At 32.6% G+C, this 26,869-nt stretch overlaps 1 protein-coding gene across 1 annotated transcript in view; it reads left to right on the top strand.

Moving 5' to 3' along the window:
• Positions 1–26,869, top strand: part of vti1a (vesicle transport through interaction with t-SNAREs 1A) — a 251,266-nt gene that overhangs the window by 33,972 nt on the left and 190,425 nt on the right. The gene's annotated exons all lie outside the window — the stretch shown is intronic.

The following is a 26,869-nucleotide window of genomic DNA, read 5'->3' as shown; positions in this document are numbered from 1 at the left end:
TTTTTATATTTCCCAAATGGTGTTTAATTCAATTCAATTCTTCTTTATTTGCATAGCACTTTTACAATGTTGATTTTGTCAAAGCAGCTTCACATAAAAGGTCACAGTAAAATTGGAACAGTGTAGTTCAGTTTTGTAGTGTTTAAGTTCAGTTCAGTTCAGCTCAGTTCAGTGTGGTTTAAAAATCACTACTGAGAGTCCAAACACTCAAGAGGAAATACAACGATGCGTAGCTCTACCGATCCCAAACCATACAAGCTAGAGGCGACAGCGGAGAGGGAAAAAAAAACTTAATGAATTGACGAAAGTTTAGAAAAAAAACCTTGAGAGAAACCAGACTCAGTTGGGCATGACCATTAACAGAGCAAGGAAATTTTCACAGTATGTCTAATAATATTTTTTTCTGCTGGAGAAAGTCTTATTTGTTTTATTTCGGCTAGAATAAAAGCAGTTTTTAGTTTTTAAAAAAAACATTTTAAGGTCAAAATGATTTGCCCCTTTTAGGCTATATATTTTTTTTCGATAGTGTACAGAACAAGCCATCCGTATACAATAACTTGCCTAATTAACCTAACCTGCCTAGTTAACCTAATTAACTTAGTTAAGCCTTTAAATGTCACTTTAAGCTGTATAGAAGTGTCTTGAAAAATATCTAGTAAAATATTATTTACTGTCATCATAACAAAGATAAAATAAATCAGTTATTAGAAATGAGTTATTAAAACTAATATGTTCAGAAATTTGTTGAAAAAATATTTTCTTCGTTAAACAAAAATTGGGGAAAAGTATAAACAGGGGGGCTAATAATTCAGAGGGGTTAATAATTCTGATTTCAACTGTATATATGTAGCCATTGATAATATTTATTTTTCCTACAATAGAAGTCAGCGTTAACAGGTTTTCAGCATTCTTCAAAATATCTTCTTTAGTGTTCAACAGAAGAAAGAAATCCAAATAGGTTTGGAACCACTTTAGGGTGAGTAAATAACCCTTTGAAGCGGTTTAATACCAGTGTGATTATAATACCAGACTAGAGTGTGTGTATATATACATGTATATGAAACAAAATGTTTTATTTCTGCTCTTTTTGCTAGAAAATAACTACTGCAGTGGAGACTAATAATTTCTTTTTTTTACGTATCACATTGGTGTCAAACAGTTTTAAAGCATCTCTCTGTAGCCTTGTTCTCCACTCAGTTCAGTTCTTCCACCATATGAAGTCTCAGCACGCAGCAAATTCTCTTCATCTGAAGTCTCCGCTTTCAAACCCAGCACCTGCACCAAACTCAAGGTGCTCTTGATATCAATTACCAGATGGCTACGGCATCCACAACCATCCAAAACGGCTGACATAAATGAGGAGATTTTTTTGAAACGGATCTTTTGCCAGTGATCTGATGTTGTGCCGCTGTGCTGATAGCTCAGATCACAGTGGAGATCTCTCGTCTCCGAGGGGCCTCACGTTCCTCACCATGGGCATTTAATTGGCCGATGATTAATCTTTAGCTTCTCCTGCTTGACTGTTGCCGTGCTTAATTATCATGCAATTAACACCCGCTGGGAAAGGTTTTGGTGCAGCGTTCGTGGTTGCATTCCTTTGCCTTTCACCTCATTTTTTTTTTTTTTTTAGAAATATTTCAGTGGAAACTAATCATGGATATGCAAGATGTTTATTGCAGTTAACATATTAAGCTGTTGCTTAGCATTTTTAAACTCTGTTTAATAGATCAAACAAGTTTTTGATGATTTTAAGAGCATGGTTAATTCATTAGACTTGGTAGCCTTATTTTAGCATCATTGATATGCTATTATAGTTTTTTTTATATTTCAAAGTTGATTGGAGTTTTATATTTACATTTTTGCTTTCCCATTTAAAGATTTACTGATTTTTGCCATTAGTTTTTGTAGTTTTTGAAGTGTAATTTTTTACACTTATTTACACCAGTGAAATTTATTCATTCATTCATTCATATTCCTTCGGCTTAGTCCCTTTGTGCATGAGAGGTTGCCACAGCGAAATGAACCGCCAACTTATGCAGCATATGTTTTATACAGCAGATGCCCTTCCAGCTGCAACCCGGTACTGGAAAACACACATACACTCTCACATTCACACACATAGGCTACGACTACTTTAGTTTATTCATTTCACTTGTACTGCATTTGGACTTTGGTGGAAACCGGACCACCTGGAGAAAACCCACGCGAACACGGGGAGAACATGCAAACTCTGCTTGGAAATGCCAACTGACCAGCCGGGACTCGAATTAGCGACTTTCCTGCTGTGAGTGCTAACTACTGAGCCACCGTGTCGCCAGTGAAATTAATTTCATTTTTTTAATGATAATCACTCTGCTTGTTAGCAACAACAACGAAATTAAGAATGTCACATAAATGAAAACAATCAGTCTCATTTATCCCTTTAAGTAAATTTGAAAATGAAAAAAATGAAAAAAAATATAAATAATTTTTATTTGTATCAACTGAAATTGTCAAGAAATTGTCAAGTAATTATACACTGTAAAAGTCATGAGAACAAATTATTTTATTGTACTTTCATTTATTTTAATAAGTTAATCAGGTCTAATTGATTTTTTTGTCAGTTTGACTGAAGTAAGTTGAGAACTAGAAAACTAGAACTAGAAAATATTAATTATTAGTATAGTTATACAAAATATAAATTATTAGAATAGTAATTAATTTATAAATAACTAAAAGAAAATGAGTAATGATTTAAGCAATATTTAATTATAGTGTACTTAACTGAAACTGAAATATTTTTATAGTGTATAACAAACTTAAACCTAAAAATACTGGTTTTACCTAAATACTACAACTACCAGAAAAAAAGATCTCATAGAGTCAATCTAGGGCCTTGTATACTTGCAAAAAAATAAAATAAATAAATAAAGTACTGAGCAAAAAAAAAAAACATCTAAATAAGCAAATGACAAAAAAAACTATTTTTTTTTTACTTTTCCCTTTCCCTTTTTTAATTTTGTTTGCAAAATTTACTTTTATTTTTCAAAAATTGTTTGATTTTTGATTTTTGCCTAGTACTTTATTTTTTGTTTGCAAAACTTTCTTTTGATTTGCAAGTATATGTGGCCCTAGATTGACTCCATAAGGTCTGCTTAAACAAATAAAACAACAGCAACATTGTTTCCTTTTTCTAAAAACAGATATTTAGCATTCCCCCCTTTTGAATAAGATTGTAATTCTCCTGATTGAAAGGCATTTCTCCCCCCTTGCCTCTTTGAGTTTATGAGCATTTGAAGAACAGATCTCCCTGAAGCCTGCGGTGTTCGCAAACCCCAGAAACTTGTCCTAAAGCCGGAAGATTCAGCTGGCTCCTCAGAAGTGCCAAATGCTTTAGCGTGGATGGCTTATCCTCTCTGCCACGTAACGTGAGCAACACACGCACACTTCTAAGAGGTGTCAGGCAGAGGGCCATCGCTGCTTTTTGGGCGGGAAAAAAAAGCAGAGGCTTTGTTGTGCTTCCACTGGAAATCAAGGCCTTGTCCTGGCCTTCCCCTCCTCTGGCCTCCCTGGAGCTTCTCTCTCTTTAGCCGCTCACCCGCAGTTTGAAGTCTTCGCTCCATCATCCCACTCGCCAGACTAAGCCTCCTGTTCGGCGGCAGACGGGGACCGGCCGACCTCCTCACCCTGCCATTTTTTCAAGAGAAAGTAGGCAGATATCAGAAGGATGTCCCGAAGGTTTGCTCGCTTCATGATGGCTTCATTTTGATAATGGGGGCGCAGGGTCTTAAAGCTGAGACGCCCTGCCGAGGCCTTATATTAGCAAAAAAAAGACACATGCACATGCTCACAAAGCGAAATGAAACAAAAGCAAAGGCAAAAGTCAGTCAGGGGCAGTAAAAGCCAAACGTGAACGTCAATGCCTCTCGGCGGCGCGTTTGATTGGTTAAAAGAAGAGAAGTAATGAAGCCAATTGGGGAAAAAATAAAGCTGTGGATAACAAAAGGAAAAAGATTGTTTTTGATGTATTAATATTCAGTAATATGCCAGTCTGCTCTGTTTCTTGTGTATGATTTAGCAGGATCTACACTTATGTTATGGATTGGTTAATTTAAAGGTGTTTCAACTGATAATTGTCAGGGGAGTTATAGTTAACTAAAAACATTAGTTTCTTTAAATAAAATTAAATAAACTTTAAAATAAATGTTTATTTAATGACCAATAGCTGTTGAAAAGATGGAAAAAGTTTTTTTTATATGTGAGCCTGTATGGAAGCCGAAACCTGCATAAATTAAATACATAATTAATAGTGTGGGCAGATTAATAATTAGATAAATTTACAAGGATGTTGGGGTAATAATATGTATTTATGCAAGAATTTATAGATTTATTTACTTATTTATTTATTTGCATATTTATTTATTGTTTTATTTATAAAGGAATTTATGGATTTATTTGCATATTTTTTTATTTATTTATTGTTTTATCTATGCAGGATTTTATGGATTTATTTATTTGCATATTTATTTATTGTTTTATTTATGCTGGAATTAATGAGTTTGTTTACTTATATATTTGCATATTTATTAATTGTTTTATTTATGCAGGAATTTATGCAGTTATTTGCATATTTATGTATTTATTGTGTAATTATGCGGGAATTTATGGATTGATTTACTTATTTATTTATTGTTTTATTTATACAGTAATTTATGGATTTATTTATTTATTTATTTTGAACATAGCCTCCTCTTGTTACTAAAATCGTATACAATTCACATTTATTGATTTACTGATTTTATTTAGAAAGTTGAATAAACCAATAAATGTCAGGGTAATTAAAGTTAACTAAAAACATAAAATATTTTTTTTAACTAAATATATATATGTATATATGTGTATATATATGTATATATGTGTGTGTATATATATATATATATATATATATATATATATATATATATATATATATATATTAATTTTTTTTAACTAGCAGCTAAGGAAACATGTCTAATTTATTTATTTCAACTCATTTTAGTCTTTACTAAAATAACTAAAACTACAGTAGAAACTAAGCCAAAAAAATCATTTAATAATCACTAATCATTTCCCCTAGTTTTATATGTAATAAAGGAATATAATGAATAAAGAAATCAGACGGTGACCCAGCCATTTTTCCAGAAGAAGTGTAGAATATATCAAAGGGATGTCCCGAAGGTTTACTCTCTTTATGATGGCTTCATTTTGATAATGGGGGCGCGCAGGGTCTTAAAGCAGAGACGTCCTGCTGAGGACTTATATCTGCAAAAAAAAAAAAAAAAAAGATATAAAAACAAGCACATGTTCACAAAGCAAAATGATACAAAAGCAAAATTAAAAGTCAAGCTGGAGCAATAAAAGGTAAATGTTAAAGTCAATGTTCTTGGCGGCACTTTTGATTGGTCAAAAAAGAGAAGTAATAGAGGTGCAATTTTATTTAATTTTATTCGTTTAATTTGAACAGTGTAATCTACTCTTAAAAACAATTATTCAAACACAAATACATTTTCGTCTTGATCAAAACATCTTCATATGGAAACTCAAAAATAACAATGGTGTGGGATGGTGTGGGATAAAGCACAACAGAGCCAACAAATTTTTTATGTGTGTTAATATGTCAGTTTGTACTTATATGGTCTTGCAGGATCCACATTTATAAATTTTATTTATTTATATAGTTTTATTAACCGATTCTGCCAGGTTAAAGTTAACACAATTTTTTAAAAGATTTTTTAAAAAATATGTTACAAGTCGGCGCCAATAGCCTAGTGGTTAGGGCGTCGGCACATGGCACCAAGGTGCTCATGGCGACCCGAGTTCGATTCCCGGCTCGAGGTCCTTTGCCGATCCTTCCCCTATTTCTGCTCCCCACACTTTCCAGTCTGTAAAATCTCCACTGTCCCATCCCAATAAAAGTGAAACACCCTAAATATAATTATAAAAAAAAAAAAGAAATGTTTAACAAAATATGTACAATTAAAATGAAATAAGCATCCACTAAAATCTTAAATTATTTAATGGATAATAAAAGTTACTAAGGAAATCTTTCTCATTTTTAAATAGTTTTTACAAAAATGCTTAAAACCACAATAGAAATTAAAACACACATATGAATAAGAGATAACTAAAAATGGCTAAATCTTGAGCTAATTTTCAAACATTAAGAAAAAAGTTATTTGTTAATACGATCTTGTGTTTTTGTACTTCAGAATTTGATGTTTAATTGTCTGTGTTAGTGTTTCTTTATACTTGTTGAAATTTACTAGCAATTAGAATATAGACAGTGCAATCTAAATAATAATTACTAAATATCTGTGACAGTTTTATTTATTCAGTTAAGGTAAGAATGGGATTAAAGTGTTAATATAAACTTCAAACAACCACCTGATACAAAATAAACACTGATATGTGTTGATTATTTTATTTCTTATAAATATTGAAAAATGTATTTTGCATGGCCACTTCATTCCTCCTAGTTTTATATATTATATAAAGGAATAAATTAACTATTGACTCTTATAATAATTGTTTTAGAAAGTTTTATTTATTTTAACAGAAAAACAGTTGTCTTTTTTTGAGACGATCAGCATCATCAGACTCAATCCCTCAATTCCCAGACACATTTCCTTCTATGAACAACAGATGGCGACATTGTTCAAGCTATTATGAAAAAGTCATCACTCGTCTCCGCTTTTAAACAATTGTTAATCAAAGCCATTTTCTCAGATATAAGCAGACCATCCGCTTCTTTTAGACGCACTTCCTCTGAGATGAATCGCGATGAATATCCTTGTTGATGGCGGCTTTTGTTTGGAGGTAGATCTTGTATGAAGAGCGTTCAGGGTCTGGGTGAATGTTTGAGCGCAGGTTTCTTACACCTTTCCACAGTCAAAACACTGCAGTTCAAGTGTTCTGCTGGGGTTTTAATCTTATCAACTGTGTGCTTTTAATTGACTGACATCTGAGACGGCTAGACTTTTAGCAGCTGGCATCATATTTGCATGCTCATTTATGATTAACAGTGATTAAAAACAAAAGGGGGAGGACAAAAACAAAACAAAAACAACAACTCTGCAAATAAAGTAATAAGCTTAAGTAAAATGTTAATATATGTTTTAATCTGTTAAATACAGATAACATTTCTTATATTAAAAAAATATTTATTTATTTAATGTTATTTACGTAAAATGTTTGTTTGTTTATTTATTTATTTCAATTGGTCAGAATAACAGTTTTTTTCTTTAGAATGTGTCGGAATTTAAATGAATGCCATTTGTGGAGAATCTCAACAGAAAAATTGTTGTATAACTTGTGAAAATGTTAGAAAAGAAAAAAAGAAACTATAAAATTATAATATTCATGTTAGTAAATAGCGTTGTTGCATTTAAAAAAATGCTTAAATGGAAATGCAAACGGAAACGCAATTTAAATAATGCAATTAAAAAATAATGCAATTAATAATAATGCAATTAAAAATGATTCAAACTATTAGAATATTGAAATGTATAACTACATATAGGTCTAAATGATTTTTTTCAATGTAGTTTTATAATCTATATTTTCACAGAATAAATTTGAATCTTTATAATAAAGAAAATAATATGTACATTCTCTTACAAGACAATGTGCTAAATTAAAAATGCCATGTATGTTTTTTAAAGGGTTTTAGTAGAGACATTAGAGACCTGTTTGACAATATAACATTTTAAAGCACACTTCTCTAATCATAATTGTGATTGTGGCTTGAATAATTGCATTTTTGAAGCTGTCAGTATTCAATATTAAAGAACCCCAAAAATACTATTAAGTCACTCGAGTAACGGATTTTCGCCATTGAATCAATTTCGAAGATTTGTCAGGTTCCAATCAATTTATCAGATTTAAAACAATTAAATGATTTATTGTTTGGTTGTGAAGAAATGCCCAGATGCCCTAAAGAAAAATACAAGCAACATTAAGGTCAATACATTAAAAACTAGTGCATTAACGTATCGGAGCGTTTCCATATGGCCAGATGTTTACTATATATATATATTTATTAATGCTTTAAGCAGTTTCTCAGAGGCAAGAGATCTCAATAGTTTGCTGGTAATTTTATAAGGTGAAAGGATTAGATTGACCAATAGCATAAAAACATGTATGACCATGAACAAAATCCAATTTATTCAAAGCATTTGTACTAAAATGTGTATTGCTAAAGAGTTAATACAACATGACCTAGCTTCCCTATTGTAAATTGCCACTAGTTGGTAAAAGTGATGCACTAAAAGACTAACTTTTGGTGCTTGTTCAAACTACTTATTTAAAATGAGCTGAAACATCATAGACTTAAAAAATATGTTTGCTGCTTAGTCAAACTACTTATTTAAAATGAGCTGATTCAACACAATCCTTGAGGTTTTTTGTTTTTGGGGTGTTCCGGGGGTGGGGGGGGGGTCAACTTAATTGTTTTATGTTAAATCTACCTAAATTTGCTGAAACAATTAAGTTAACTTAATCGAATTGTGTGGAGATAACGTGAAAGGATTGTGTGGAACCCAGCATTTTTTTGGTGAGATAACTTAATTATTGTTCAATCAATTTAAATTTGTAAAGAAACAATTAAGTTAATTTAATTGATTTCTGTTTAAACATCGTGAAAGACTTGGGTGGAACCCAGCTTTTTTTTTTTTTTTGCAGTGTATTTGGGAGAAAAAAAATGCTCTAAAAAGAGTACAAACGGATGTCTTTGAATGATTTTTCAACATAGTTAAAGCCTTAAGTAAAAGCAATTTGTCAGCAGCTAAATTACGAAAATACCGGTCAAGGTCCAGGTCGCAGATTCTTGCAGAACTTTTGCAGAACAGGGAGTTTGTTAAATCCCTTTAGGGGTTTGTCAGATAAGCAAACCCAACACAGGTTGTCAATCTTCTTGATGAAATCCACTGACTTCAATAAAACTTTGCCGCACTTCTTCTCCAAGTTAACTTTTAATCGCGGAGCTCTTCTCATCTGTTGCAGCCTTTCGTGCGCTATATCAACTTTTACACACACATGCTTTTTCCAAATAAGCCTTTCAAAATCAAAACCCAAAACTTGTTTCTTGGAGTTCTTGTTATACAAACCAAGTCATCTGTTACACAAAAGAGACGCACGACAGACATACTTGACCTGGATGTTCGACACTTTTAATCGCCTTAAATTAGAGCTCGATCTGCACCCTTGCTGGAAACTCTTGATTGTTTCATGCATAAGAAGGTAATGCAGATTAGACTTTGAGTTTTAGCAGTGATGCCCAAGTCCAATCGCACTCCCTGATTACAAACCTTCTGTGTTTATTATGGAAATCTCACGGATTGATGGGATTCCCTTTCTGAGATGGTGGCGATTTAAGAGGGGACTAAATTGATCTTTTGAACACGCGTCTTTTATTATGGAGTTGTTTTGCGGATTGGTCGGTGCTGTGAGATGGGATTGTGTGGCTTTGCAGAGATCAGCGCTGTGGCGCGTGCTCTAATCGCAGTGATGGGACGATGATGAGGTGAAGGACTGTGTCACTCCAAGGAGAAAATCAAGCCTCCATTGCTGGAAATGAAGAGCCCGTGTGCTTAATAAGAAGTGGAGGGATGCTTTTTTTTCTTTCTCAGACTAGAAAACAAGAACCAAAGTCTGTTGGAAAGCCTACTTTTATAACATAATATTTAATGATTTTTAAAGCACTGTTCTTTAAATATATATAAAAACAAAACACTTTTTTGGTCAACATACTAATACATAAAAATAAATACTTAAAATAAAGATACTTAAATTGTATATAAAATGAATGCTTTTTTTTGCTGCACAATGTTATATGTACGTATTTATTATTACAATAATATTTGTATTTGTAGTAATAGGTTAAGATTTTTTTTTTTAATTTACAGACAAAGAAGAAAAATTGGAAGATTAAAATTAATAAGTCATTAACTTATAACTTCATATGAATGGTTAATAATAATAATATAAGTTAATATAATATAACATTCATTTAAAATAATAACGATAAGAATAAGAAGTTAAGTTAATAATAATATAATAATTTAAAATAAAATAATAGTTAACAATATATTAAGTTAATAAATTAAAAATTTAAATTAATAATATAATAACAGTAATCTATAATATAACAAGTTGATAATAATAATAAGTTAATATAATATAAAACATTAACTTATATAATAAGTTATTATTATTATTATTATTAATAATGTAATAGGTTAATATAATATAACATTATAATATAATAAGTTAATAAGATAAGAAAAATAAGAAGTTAATAAGTCAATATTATTATAATAATTTAAAATAAAATAATAACATTAACTTACAATATATTAAGTGTAGTACATTAATAATATAAGTTACTAATAATATAAAAACAGTAATGTATAATATAAGTTGATAACAATAATATTATAATAAGTTAATATAATATAAAAACATTACCTTATAATTGTATACGTTATTATTAATAATAATAATAAAATAGGTTAATATAATATAAAATTAACTTATAATACAAAAAGTTAATAACAAAAAGAATAAGAAGTTAATAAGTCAATCTTAATATAATAATTGGAAATAAAATAGTAACATTAACTTACAATATATTAAGTTATTAAATAAATAATATGATAAGTTAATAATAATATAATAACTGTAATGTATAGTATAATATAATAAGTTGATAACAATAATATTATAAGTTAATAAAATATAAAACATTAACTTATAATTATATATAAGTTATTATTATTAATAATAATGCTAAAATAATAAGTTAAAATTACTAACATAAGTTATTATAATAACATTATCTTATAATTGCTCATTTATATTAAAGTTTTTTATGAAAGAATTGTGATAGAATTTAGCTGCAAGTCTTCATAAATGTGTGAACATATTTTTATATGAATGTTTAGTGATAAATGTGCTGTTTTTGGAGGTGTATTAGTTATGTCATTTAATTTTTAACCATATTTTCACTTATGAAACTTAAAATTATCAAACATAAACAGCATTTTTACAAATATTGGATTTTTAAAGTTCAAATTATTTTGATAACTACAAAAAAGATACTATTTTAGTTCCTTGATTGCATTCTGGATATACAATCGAATTTGAATAATTTTAATATTAAGTTTAGTATATAAAATGACTATTCGTTACTAAATAGCATATTAAAACAATTAAAAATGATTTGATGTGGAAAATGTAACATTTGTGGGCATGCTGTAATTCCTTAGATGATCATGGTGCTGGTGTTTTGTTTATGCTAACTGAGTTAATGTATAATCTACTCTTTGTCGTGTTAGCCGTGACACAGATCAGGTAGAGCTGAACAATTCAGGACAAACAATTTCTTGTGTGTGTGTGCGTGTCTCTCTCTCTCCGTCTCTCTCTCTCTCTCTGTGTGTGTGTGTGTGTGTGTATGTGTTTGAGAGTGTCTGGATAATCAGACACAGCGGATCTGTCTCCTCTCTCGGCCTGTTCCTATCGCTCCTGTAAAGTGAAAGTGACATGTGACACCCCCGGAAAATGATGAACTGACATGAGGGACGAAAAAGGGTGACAAAAAATTTTTGATTTGCCAGACCAGCTTAAGTATGAAAAATCATGAAGTATTTATGAAATGTATTATGAATCATTGGCTTGTTTTTTTCCTCTCTCTTTTAAAATGAACGCCCCAAAGAGAGAGAGAGAGAGAGAGAGAAACTTTGACGTCTCAGACTGCATAGACATCAACTGGTCCTCCCCCTTAATGGAGCCATATATTTACAGTGCATATCAAATCTGTAAATTCATTCATTAATTTTCAGCTTAGTCCTTTTACTAATCCAGGGTCGCCACAGTGGAATGAACCGCCAATTTATCCAGCACATGTTCTACGCAGCGGACGCTCTTCCAGCTGCAACCCATCTCTGGGAAACATCCATACATACTCATACACTACGGACAATTTAGCCCACCCAGTTCACCTGTACCACATGTCTTTGGACTGTGGGGGAAACCGGAGCACCCGGAGGAAACCCACGCGAACACAGGGAGAACATGCAAACTCCACACAGAAACGCCAACTGACCTAGCAAAGGCTCGAACCAGCAACCGTCTTGCTGTGAGGCGACAGCACTACCTACTGCGCCACTGCGTCGCAAATCTGTATTTGCTACGTTTTTTTTTTTCTCTCCATAATGAGGACGGATGATCTTGTGGTTTTTCAGGGAGTATTTTGGCTGAATTTTATGGTGGTTGGAAATGGTGGTGAAAAAAAACTGTGTTTTTGTCGTTGAGTAAATTAGTCATTTTTGTAAATGTAAAGCACTTATAAACAGACTTTGTGTAAGCAACAAGTATAATTTTTAGTCTGATCTTTTTTTCCTTGAATTTTAGTGCTTAATTAATTAATAAATTAAACAATAAATCAAATAATTTTGATATGGACATTAAAAAAACATTTCTACAATGCAGGGTGTTTTTAAAAGGACATTTTCTTATTTATTTGCACTTTTATTTGAAATAATTTGTAATGTAGTATTATTATTATTATGGTGTGACATAATTATAGTGTTTAATTTATTATTTTATAATACTTATTTAAAAATATAATATCTAGATTTTTACATTTACATTTTTTAATAGAATTATTTGAATGACACCTTTATTTCTGTGTGTTGGTTTATTGTGGTAATGGATCGTTTTATTTGGGCTCCATTGTCATAAATATTTTAACAGAGCATATTTTATATAGGCATAGGATGATAAATGGTTTACCGCGGTTTGAAGAAGTTAAGGTTTTAAAACCGCAAAAAGTTTTTTTTATGCGTTATTCGGTCACACTTTATTTTGATTTGTTAAATTTAAGCTACATTGCATCTACATGCCAACTAATTGTCATTAGATTTCAAGTAGAATGTTAGGTTAGGGTTAGGGTTATGGTCAGTGTAAGTTGACATGTACTTACAAAGTTACTTATAGTCAGTTAATTGTCTGTTAGCAGCAGTATCAGCAGATACAGTATTAAGCGGACAGTACTAATACTCAAATGGACCATCAAAATAAAGTGTTACCTGTTTTTCTGAATGTATTCTAAAGAAATCTATGTTTCTGAAACTAATGAAGAGAGCAGAAGTCAATGATTATTTTAATTATTTATCCTGGCATGTTTACTGTTCCATAATATGATGAATGTTTCATAAAATAAAATGTATTTTGTACAATGTAGGAAATTTTATTTTATTTTATTTTTTATTTTTATTTTTTACCCAGACATTTAAAAAGTACTTATGTTAGAGCAGTAATCACAATACCGTGATAACGTAAAACCATGGTATTTTTATCCAAGGTTATCACACCATCAGAAACGTATACCAGTCCATGTCTAATTATATATATCTAAAATGTTTAATTTATAAGATCTACACTTTTACTTGCAACATTAAAAATGAAATCTATTTCCACTCTATGACTGGATTAATAAACCATATTTTTATAATAATCAATATTATTACATTTCATTATACATTGTTTATATTAAATATTTGTATATTTGAATTACACAATTCTTACTTGACTGAACTTCAACTCTGAAATCTGGACTTTACTAGAACTATGTTAAGCTGCTTTGACACAATCTACGTTGTGAAAAGCGCTATATAAATAAACATGAATTTAATTTCTACTGTGGCATTGAGCAGTGCATTATATCAGCAAAAAAATAAACAAACATTTTTTTACTTGATGAATTAGTTTGATCTATTATGTAAAAAAATTACATTGTCAAATTAACCAATTGTATAATTCATTTGAAATGCATTTACCAATCACCACACACACACAATAAAAAAAGTAATGTGCAAATGAGTTTAGAGATCGTCTCCTTTCCGACAGAGATATGTCCAGAAAGGATTAGCAGAGGCCACGGGATAAATATCTTGTCTTGAACTTCCGCCTTGAGCTCCATTGTAATGAATAGTTGCAGTTGATTTCACAGGAGCGCACTTCATTACGACTGTGGATGAGACCTTTGTTTAAATCTCCATTTGAATTTGGCGAGCACACAAGAGCAGCCTCAAATATACATACATGTATAGAATTAATGATGCGCTTAAGCTGCCGTGTGTGTTTGCCTATTTTTATGCAAATGACACCAGCATTCATCCCAAACAATAGTTGCGGTGCAAGGCGTTATCCAACGGGACGCCATTCATTCGCTCACAATAATAGCGTATAAACTCGGCTTTCTTTACGACCGGTTGCATCGGAGGGTTCTTACATGAAACACTCAGTTACTAAATATGGCATGAACTTGGGTCAGAAAAAAAAGTGTGCATCTTTTTTTTTGTCTCAAGAAGGAGTGAGGGCGTTAATCATTGAAATGGTAATCTGTAACATTTGTGAGTAGAATTCAGCTACAAATATTAAGCTTATTCATATTTTTAATTTTGTAATGTTTTGGTTTTAAGCTTTTTTAATGGTATGATTTAAAACTGAGTTAATGATACATTCTTCCTAAATTATTAAATATGAACAGTATTTTTTTTTTAATAATCAATGATTTTTAAATTCAAATTATTTTAATACTGACTAAAAAAAGATAATATTTTAGGTCCATGATTACATTCTGGGTATCCATTCGATTTTTTTTTTCTGAATAGTTATAAATATTTGACCTATATATATTTATTGTTTTAATATAATCAGTAAATAATTTGTATTTTTTTCAGCATATTAGATAATATCTCATAATATTATCTAATATAATAATAATAATTCATCTTTCTTTAAAATCATTCTTACATGTAATAGGTATGAACTTGGGTCTTTATTTGTTTTTAGGAGGAGTGAAAAAACAGATATTTGATGATAATTTGCAGCATTTATCTGTATAATTCAGCTACAATCTTAAATTATGAATATTTAATTTTTTAATGTGTGTTTTTGATGGCTTATTGCCTATTTTGAGTCCATGAATGATCTCCTTTTTCTCTCTCCATAGTTTTAAATATTTAATACACTATTCTAATACGATCAAAATTCAAGCAGTATTTTTCAACATATCACATAATAGCATGTAAACTCAGGTTTTTTAAAAACGGTTTGCTTTGGAGTGTTCTGAAATGAAACACTCATGAACTTGGGTCTTTTTTGTTTTATGTTTTCAGGAGTGCAAAACCAGATATTTGATTATAATCTGCAGCATTTATGTGTAGAATTCCATTACAATCTTAAATGATGAATATTTAATTTTATAAAGTGTATTTCTGATGGCTTATTGCCTACTTTGAGTCCATGAATGATCTCCTTTTTTTCTCCCTAGTTTAAAATATTTAATCATGCAATATTATTCTAATATTAATAAAATACAAGCAGTATTTTTCAACATATCAGATAATAGCATGTAAACTCAGCTGTCTTAAAAAATGGTTGCTTTGAGGTGTTCTAACATGAAACATTCGTGAACTTGGGTCTTTTTTTGTTGTTGTTTTTAATATTTTCAGGAGTACGAAAACCGATATTTGATGATATTATGCAACATTTATGCGTGCAATTCAGCTACAGACTTAAATATATGCATATTTAATTATACAGTGTGTTGATTCATTTAGCTTTTTAGATTTTTAGCCTGTTTAAGTGAGTTAATGAATAATATCCCTTTTTCACAATAGTTATAAACATTTGACCACATAATATTGTTCTTATGTGATTAAAATACAAGCAGTTTTTTTTAAACATATTAGATAACAGCAGATAAACTCTGTTTTCTTTAAAATTAATTGCTTCAGATTGTTTTTACATGAAACGAACATGAACTTAGGAGTAGGAAAACAGATATTTGATAATAATCTGCAGTTTTTAAGTGTAGAATTCAACGACAGTCTTAAATATATGAATATTTAGTTACACAATGTGTCCATCATTTAGCTTTTTTTGATGGTATATTGCCTATTTTAAGTGAGTTAATGAATAATTTTTGGTGATATAAATATTTGACCATACAATATTGTTCTAATATGATCAGAAACAACCAGTGTTTTTCAGCATATTAGATAATAGCATATAAACTCAGCTTTCTTTAAAACCCGTCAAATCTAAGTGTTCTTACATGAAACACTAAGATACTAAATATGGCATGATCTTAGGTCAGACAAAAAAAGTGTGCATCTTTTCTTTTTATTTTTTTTTGGTCTCCAGAAGGAGTGAGAAAGACGGATCGGGGGAGGTGAAGAAAGACAAGAAAAAACCCAAGTTATTTTCTGAGCAGGGTTCACTGAACCATATGTAGGTAGCCACAGGCTAATGGGCGATTGGTCCCCGGCTCGCCAGGTATCTTGTGCCTCAGAAATCCCTCCTCCATTTGGTCTAATCTCACCTTTTCTCTGGTGCTGACCCAGCGAGGCCCGTTTCATTCCCCACTGCACGCCAGAGGAGAGCGCTGTGATGGGAACCGTCCCGCCGCTGCCAGCTTTGGCAGTCTCGCTCCCCACCGGCTCTTCTCTATTGATTTCTCCACTCTTGCCTAGCCGGGGTCTGCTCTACATTCGCCTGCATCGGCCCCGCTCCCAACCCAGCATTAATGTGAGAAAAGCGCTCGGCAGCCAGAGAAACGGCCTTTGATTTTTCATTACAACTGCTTCCATATTTTAATATTGGGTTTAATCGGCGCTTATGCCTTAAAGAAATAACCATTCGCAGCGACTCCCCGGCCTTCAAGAAGTATATGCCGTTTCTTCAATCAAAGCTGCTTGAATTTGCTCTTTTGTTGGGAGTTCACTTGCAATCGTTTTATTTTTTTCTCCTCTCTCCCTGGCTCTCCGTATGTGGGCAGAGTCGTTAGGTTTATTGACTGCGCTCGGTGTTTTTCCAGCATGACATTGACAGAAATATCCATGGCTGTGTTGAACTGGGTTATTGTATTATTAAGAGGCTTTTCTTGACCATTGCTTGGATTCTTTTGTTTTAATCTTATGCTTAGTGTTTTAATTTTATTTTGTCACTTTTAAGACCCTTGTTTCACAGTTTAAAAATGGTTAAATGAAACAGTTAATATAACATTAATCATAAATAATAGTATTGTTATTATATTGTTTATATTGTTGTGTCAGTATTATTGAGCATTGCATTTTTTTTTACATTTTTCATTTTATATCATTTTAATATTGTATTTTATATCATAGGTATTGTTTAAAATGCAATAATCAGTACTGAAACAGCAGTATAAACAATATAATTATATATTACTATATATTATATACTGTATAATATAAAAAGAATTTAATTTGCATCTAGTTAAAATTAAAGCTAATAAATGATATTTATAATCCTCATTATTTTAAAAAAATCAGATCCAATTTAATTTATTTTAAATTTGTAAAAATCCAATTTATTATAATAAAAATTATATTTCAGAATATGTTTTTAAACATTACATAAAAAAACCCCAAATATAATATTATTTAATTCTAGCTATATATTCGAAACTTTCTTTTATTTCAAGATATTTTACTCTCTTGTGTTAGTGTACCACACTAACACACTCCTGTGATTGTAATCTCCATGGCCTCCATTATTTCCAGAATTTGTCTTCATGCTTTGTTTTGCTTTTTTTTTTATCCCCACACAGTGCTCAGCGAATTAAAGGCACACACCAGTAACCTGTGTGCTAATGAGAGACACCATGCTGATATCAGTCCATGTGTCGTGCACGGCGCCTGCGATTTTTACCACAAGTGACTAACGTAAATGTCACAGCGACGCACACAAAACCAAACGCATCTGTCCGTCTCTCACCCATACGACAGATTTGATGTTAAAAACAAATCACAGAGCCACGAAGACCCTCCTGCAAGCGTCAATTCTTCATACATTTATCCAACTCCACACCAAGCCAAATAATATATATATATATATATATATATATATATATATATATATATATATATATATATATATATATATATATATATATATATATATATATATATATATATATATATATATATATATATATATATAAAAAAAGGCTTAATTGCTCAACCTTAAAAATAAAAAAGCAGCATCATATATGTGTGTGCGTGTAGATGTGCAGCTTCCTCTGCATGCAATGTGTGTGTGAATAGTATTCTTTCAGCTTGCGGATGGTGTTAGACCCCTGCTAGGATGAGATGCATTATTTAACACTGTTGTGATACTGGAGCCTGCTTGAAAAGGTCTTTGCTTTCTTCAGCCACTACAGCACTTTACTCTAGACCAGATGCACTCATAAAAACACATGCCGCTTTGACCGGCATCGCAGAAAACAGCTTAACATCACAAAACACGAGATGCATGCCTTCATTATATTTAATGCCAGTCATTGTTAGTGTGACTTTCTTTTTCTTATTTGCTTTCTGAATTTTATTTCATGGCCCAATCAGCACTGTGAGGTGAATATTTTTCTTCTTTCTTACTCTCTCTCTCTCTCTCTCTTTCTTTTTTTTTTTCTTCAATTCCCCTTAAACATTTCCAGCAGATTATTAAGCTGCGGAAAGAAAAGGTTAAATGGCAATTTGAGGCAGCCACATTGTGTCGGACTAAAGTCCCATTAACTCCCAAATCAGAACTGGCCAGACATTTTCCCCACTGGTGAGAAATACTTAATGAAACACACTTTATAAATTAAATATCATTAATTACTCTTCACGGTTTGCCACCAGCCGTGTGGTTTCCGAGAGGGGAAAAAAGTGGAAGAAAAAGCTTTGGCAGTGTCACTTCAGGGCCTCTCATTAAACTCTGCCCCTGGGTATTTTTATGCCTTTTAATGCCTATCTAATGAACTGTTTACTTTTGCCGCAGTTCAGGTTCCATTATTATTTGCGTCCTTGTGTTGCCGTTTGCTGTCAGCGTTCAGGGGGAAATAATAATAATAAAGAGAATGCAATAATAATGATGAACAATAAGAGATATAGCAGTCGAATTATAATAAGATGTTTTGGGGGTAATTATTTCGAACGGTTTGAAGGATGCTTTCCTGCCTTTAGAACGAAATGTAAGGATTTTCACTCTCATGTGGGTTTAATTTATCATAATATTAAAATGGAAGGTTTTTTGTTTTTTAAATAGTGTAAATAATATATTTGTGTCTGATGTCCCTTTTTGGTGTTCCCATCAAATAAGATGTGCAAAAGTGATCTAAATGCAGGGCATTGATATAAATGCACCTGAAAATATTGTTTGGTATTTAAACTGCTGTCTAATCTGTTCAAAATGGATCAGAATTATTATTATTTCATCTGAATAAAGGTAAAAATAAACAAAGCGCTTACAAAACTGAAAAATGTGCAAAGAATTAAATTGTATTACCTTTATTTTATACCCATTGAATAAATAATTGATATAATAACACATTTAATTGGCTCTTATCTGCTGCATTTCTGTTCAAATGATCTTCATTTCACATACAGTTTATGATAATTTGCGTAGCACATATAAATATTTAGCATGCATGATGCATATGCAATTATGCTTTGGCTGAATGTCTTTTTTTTCCCGCATTCTGCATCATGTCAACAGACTTATAACACGCATTTTTGACAGGACACAAAACCCCTCGTCTCGGGTTTGATGAGACATGTCTGTTTTAAAAGGCAGTCAGGCCACTTTGCATAAAGTTAAGACGAATCTTTGTACTTTTTTCCCAATGCTTCCGGGAATAGAAGCAAATGCTCACCCAAGATTAAAACAAGTGACAAGAGAAAGACCTTTCAAACAGATTAAAAAAGATTTTGCCTTCTTTTTTTTTCCTTCTTCCTGTAGCAATAAGGTATCTTCATTCTTGCGATTACAAAGCCGTCTCGCTGCGTTTTTATGTTTCAGTGCAGGTTTTTATATATTCGAGTGCTCCATCTGAACAATGCAGAAACTTAAAAATCCATTGATTATTTCTTCTCCCTTTTATTTCTTTAAAAAGCCAGAACTTGTTATATGTTTTTTTTTTTTTTACTTTAATATAATTCCAATCCATTTTAGGTCATCACGGGTCACAATTAAATATGCAGTGCCCCAATGATCTAAACAAATCACTCTGTTTCATTAATGCATGACATATATAGGAGATGAGTAAGTAGGGAGAAAATAAACAATTCTAATAAGCCATAACTCGGCTCCGATCCAATGCAAAGAACCAATCAAAGTATTTCCTAGGGTTAAGCAGTCGATATTGCCCAGCTGCTGTGCTAAAGCAGCAGATGAAGGGAGAATAATCAGTGTGAGGCTTGTTTTACTGCAGGGGGAGTTGCAAAATGGTGTAAACGGGCTGGGAGAGGCGTCTCGCTTTGTTTCTATGACTAGTTTTCCCCTTTCGAAGACTTAAGGCTGCATTTGCCATTCTTTTTGTGCGAGAAGCACTCAAAGGTTACATCGCGAAAGTGGTTGATGCTCTCAGCTACAACAAACAGCTATTTAGAAGCCGAAGAATGAAAGAAAAGTAGGGTTTGAAGACGATAGTGTGTGCATTCAAATGAAGGCATCTCCAAGGCTTCCGTTTTCAATTATGAACATGCCTACATTCCCCAAAGTTCCTCTGCTGTTCTTTAAGATGAAACTCGACTCAGATGGAAACATGTGGGTGTTGCTGTTTTTGTTTTTTTTTCTCCTCATCAGAAGATGCGCTTTGTTTTGTGGTGCTCGTTTGTGAAATAATGTGCAAACGAATGCAAACGATAGCTGATCGGTTCAATCAGAAATGACACATGAGATGTGACACATTGCGGTATATTTTAAAATCTAAAAGACCTGACAGCTTTCTTTCCCTTCCATCTTAATTTTAGCTTTTCGCTTCGTGTTAACTGCTGTTAGTGATCTGTTGTAACTAATTAAAGTTATGAAAGGTGCATTTGATTAAAAAATAAACTAGAAGTGCAAATTAGGACTGAAAAATAAATCGTTTGAGCATTGTGTGTGAGCATCCTGTAAGTCACATTGCAGGATTAGATTATTTAATAAAATTTAAATATGAAGATATTATTATGTCTTAAAATTATTTATACAATAATGACCATGTTGATGGTTCAATTTCTGTACTTAAATACTGTTAGACTCCCTAGAAAACCATAAAGAACGGTTTATTTATTTATTTATTTATTTTTGCTTGTAATAGAAAAAGATTTCATCGTCCCAGTCGATCTAAATAAATGAAATCTTTCCAAATAGAACTATTCAAATCATCTGCAGAGATTACATTCATATGTATAATGTATATATTCATATAATATATATCGCGGCAAAACAAAATCAGGCAATGTCAGATCATTCCAATATCATGCAGCCCTAGTGCAAATTTAATATTAGATTAAAGTTAAAATGATTGGACATTTTTGAGTGCTAAAACTTGTTAAACAGGTTCAATTTTTAATACTGAGAGATTTGCCTTTCTTTTTTCATTCTTAGAAAACAATTGTTATTGATCATATTATTATAATAGTACATTCAGTTTTAACGTATCATGGTGCAAATTCAGTATAGATATTTACAGAATTTAAAGTGATTGGAAATTGTTGACTAATGATAAATCGTAAAAATTTTGTATTTTTTTTTTTTTTTTTTTTTGGTGTTTTTATATTAAAGATGCTGGAATCCCTTTCAAAAGGTGAATATTACATACAGATATTGAAATTCTGTTATGAAAATAGTACACATTTATATTAAAATATTTAGAAAATCTAAAATCCTACATTTCTATGTTTTATTACCTGCTTTTGTAGACTTGTGATCAGAATATTACAAATTCTGTAGTTTCAGATTCATGAAAAATAAATATTCGACAATTTAAGGCAATTTAAATCAAATTATTAAAAAATTAAACATAAGTTTCTAAAAAAATATATATAGAAAATCTAAAAGCTTTGTTTTTATCAAAATATAATAAATGCTGCATTTAGTTTTAAAAAAAGGTATCATGATGCAAATATGTTATAGACATTTACAGAGTTTAAAATGATTGATAATTGTTGACTGATGAAACTCGTTAAAAAATGCTGACTCTTTTTAGCTACAATATTGAGTGTTTTTATATTGTAAATGCTCTGTTCCTGTTCAAAAAGGTTAGACACAGAAATTTAAATTAGATTATTCAAATATTAAACATTGAAATTAAAACATTTAGAAAATAATCTAAAACCCTACATTTCGACGTTATATAACCTGCTTTTGTAGACTTCTGATCAGAATATTATAAATGCCGTACCTTCAGATTTATGAAAAACAAATATTAGACAGCAATTTAAATCAAATTATTAAAATATTAAACATTTAAAATGTAAAAGATTTTTTTAAATCTAAATATGATAAATGCTACATTTAAAGTATCATGGTGCAAATTCATTATAGACATTTACTTAATTTAAAATCATTGGAAAAACTTATTAAAAACATTGGCTCTTTTTTATGGGGGGGGGGGGTGTATAACAAATGCTGCATTACTTTAAAAAAAAATTATGTCAGACAGAATTATTTGAATTAATAAACATGAAAATGTAAATATTTAGAATTTTAAAACCTTGCATTTCTATGTTAAATCATCTGCTTTTGTAGAATTATGATCAAATTTTTTGAATGCTGCATTCAATTTGCAAATTAATGACTACACATTTTCAGAAATGTTTTAAAATTAAGAGTTGTGACTATTATAAAAAACTTAAAAGTCTCTGTTAGAGTCTCTTCTCTTGTTTACTCCAATGAAATGAACAATAAATTCCCATTTTTGCTTCATATTTATTTAGTTTTGTTGTGATGGAAATAAAACAAAGGCTGCTTTCAATTGAAACAAATTAGCATTTACACTCCTACACAGTTTCAGAATTAATAAATGGCTGTCTGTAATTAAAAAACTAGCAAAAAAAATCCACTATTAAAACCGAAATCTCCTTTCGTTTCTCCATTTCACAACTCAAAACTCCAACATTCACACTTTAATACTCGCTTCTTCTATTTGTGATCAAAACATTACAAGCGCTGCACTCATTTCAACCAAACTTTGCTTGCTCCCACAGTTTTTCAAAAGTTCAAATGTTTGACTCCATTAAACTCCCCAAAACAAACTCCACTTTTTTATTTTATTCATAATATATATTTATTCCCATGTCACATCCTCCAGGATCTGACCGCATCCTCTTCTAGAAATTGTGACACAGCATTGCATCACAAAATGCAGTTCTTGGATAGCAGTTTATTGGGCTGTTTGCTTTCCCCGTGGTTCGCCTGCACCTGAAGAGTGCCAACCCGCAGGAAGAGCCAACGCAGGGAAGCAAAGGGCTCTCGGTAAACGCTATCTCACCGCTTTTTTCCCTTTTTCTCTTTTTCCTCCGCACCACCAGTGTGTGTGTTTAGTTTGGAGGGTATTTGAAGAGGTCGGGTGTGTTTGTAAACATGCCATACTCTGCTGAATCGGAGGTGGCACGCTCTGAAGTGTGTGTATATATATGTGTGTGTGTGTGTTTTCTTTTTTGGACACGCCATTCTTTTTCCCCAACTGCGAACGAGCCCGAAATCTGATGGCACGCCAATCGCGTCGACCTGGGTGATGAATTATTCTCTGTCTAGCTCCCCGGCTCGGTATTATCACAGGGTCTGCCAGAGAACAGGACTGACAGCAGTGACAGCCCCCAGAACACATTTCCCTCTGACAACTGATACTTTCCTAATACGCTCCCTGCCTCTGTCTTGTACTGCGGCCCGCCATTCTACACTTTTTATTTATTTAAGTGAAAGGGGGGGGCTTCTGCTATTGTATCCGAGGGCTTCGGTTCACTCAAGCCACTACATGAACTCGATTGTGCACACACACACACACACACACACACACAGAGACACAATAAAAGTACACACATGCAACACTGTCTCTTTAATACATACACAGAAGTGTTCACTCGCTTCACACAGACACATGCACACACTTTCTTCAACATACATGCACACACACAAACACATTCACACAATCTCCTAAATGCACACACACAAACATACATGCACACTTTCCGCAACACACATACGCACATTAAGACAAATACACACACACATACACACACACACACACACACACACACACACACACACACACACACACACACACACACACACACACACACAAACATACTTTTCTTAACACACATACACACACATGTGCACATTTTCCTTGACACATACACACATAAAAACACAAAACTTCTCAAAACACACACTTTCCTCAGCACACACATACACACAAACACTTACACGACTTAAACACCTACACACATAAACTCACACAATCTTCTCAACACACACAAATACCCACACACACTACTTAACACACACACGTATATATGCACAAATACTTACACAATCCTCTTAAAAACACTCACACTTTCCTCAGCACACACATATACCCACACACACTATTTAACACACACATACGTACAAATACTTACACAATCTTCTCAAAACACAGACACACTTTCTTCAGCACACACAAATACCCACACACACTACTTAACACACACATATACACACAAATACTTACACAATCTTCTCAAAACACACTCACACTTTCTTCAGCACACACAAATACCCACACACACTACTTAACACACATACACACACACAAAAAATTCTTCTCAAAACACACTCTCACTTCAGCACACACTACTTAACAAACACATATACACACAAATACTTACACAATCTTCTCAAAACACACATACAGACTTTCTTCAGCACACACAAATCCCCACACACTATTTAACACACACATATACAAACACATACTTACACAATCTTCTGAAAACACAGACACACTTTCTTCAGCACACACAAATACCCACACACACTATTTAACACACACGTATACACACAAATACTTACACAATCTTCTCAAAACACAGACACACTTTCTTCAGCACACACAAATACCCACACACACACTATTTAACACACACGTATACGTACAAATACTTACACAATCTTCTCAAAACACACTCACACTTTCTTCAGCACACACAAATACCCACACACACTACTTAACACACATACACACACACAAAACAATCTTCTCAAAACACACTCTCACTTCAGCACACACTACTTAACACACACATATACACACAAATACTTACACAATCTTCTCAAAACACACATGTACACTTTCTTCAGCACACACAAATACCCACACACACTACTTAACAAACACATATACACACAAATACTTACACAATCTTCTCAAAACACACATGTACACTTTCTTCAGCACACACAAATACCCACACAAACTATTTAACACACACATGTATACACACAATGCACACTGTCACACACACCCATGCGCGCTCACACACACACACACACACACACACACACACACACACACACACACACACACACACACACACTCACACAAACACATGCACACATTTTCCTCAACACCTACACACATACACTCACACGTTGTTCTCACTGCACACAGATACACACACAAATACCACTATTATATTTAATATACATGTATACCACACACTATTTAAAACATACACACATAAACTCACACAATCTTCTCGATGCACACACAAAAGCACACAGTCACACACACATGCGCACACACTTTCCACAGCACACACACATACACACAAATACTCACACTAACTGCTTAACTCGCACACATGCACACATTTTCCTTGGTGCACGCATAACACATAAACACAAACTCACACATTCTTCTCAATGAACAATCTGTCGCAGACAAACACAGACACACACACACACACACACACACACACACACACACACACACACACACACACACACACACGCACACTCTTGTCCATACACACACATAAACATGCATACACACACACACACACAAACACACAAACATGCACACTCTTGTCCACGCACACATAAACATGCATACACACACTGTCCTCAAAGCACAAATGCACACACAAACATTTTCCTTGACACACTCATACAGACACACACACAAACTAAAACAATCACCTCAACGTGCACACACATGCATACATACGCACACACACACATATAAAGAAATACCCACACACACTACTTGACACACACAAATGTAAACATTTTCCTTGATAGTGATACACACACAAACTCACACATTCTTTTCAGCGCACACTCTGTTACACACAAACACAGACACGCATGCACACTCACATACATGCACACACTTGTCCACACTCACATAAACATGCATACATACACGCACACAAACACACACACTGTCCTCAAGGCACAAACACACACACAAAGATTTTTCTTGACACACTCATCAAGACACACACAAACACACACACACACATGCACGCACACACAAACGGTCTTTAACACGCATACACGCATAAGCACACACTCTCCTCAACACTGTCCTTAAGCACAAATACACACACAAACCTTTTCCTTGACACACTCATACAGTTCTCAACACACACACACACACACACACACACACACACACACACACACACATTCACGCACACACAAATGGTCTTTAACACATATACACACATAAGCACACACTCTCCTCTACACACACACTTTCCTCAGCACATACCTATACACACATGCACGCATTTTCCTCAACACACACATATACACACACACACACACTCTTTCCTCAGCACATACACACAAATACCCACACATACTACTTAACACACATGCACACACACACAAACTCACACAATCACCTCAACGTGCACACACATGCATACATGCGCACACACACATATACACAAATACCCACACACACTACTCAACACACACAAATGCAAACATTTTCCTTGATACACACACAAACTCACACATT

Source organism: Danio aesculapii, chromosome 12, assembly GCF_903798145.1.
Source record: "Danio aesculapii chromosome 12, fDanAes4.1, whole genome shotgun sequence".
Classification (NCBI taxonomy): domain Eukaryota; kingdom Metazoa; phylum Chordata; class Actinopteri; order Cypriniformes; family Danionidae; genus Danio; species Danio aesculapii.
This window is presented reverse-complemented; position numbering and strand designations above follow the sequence as displayed.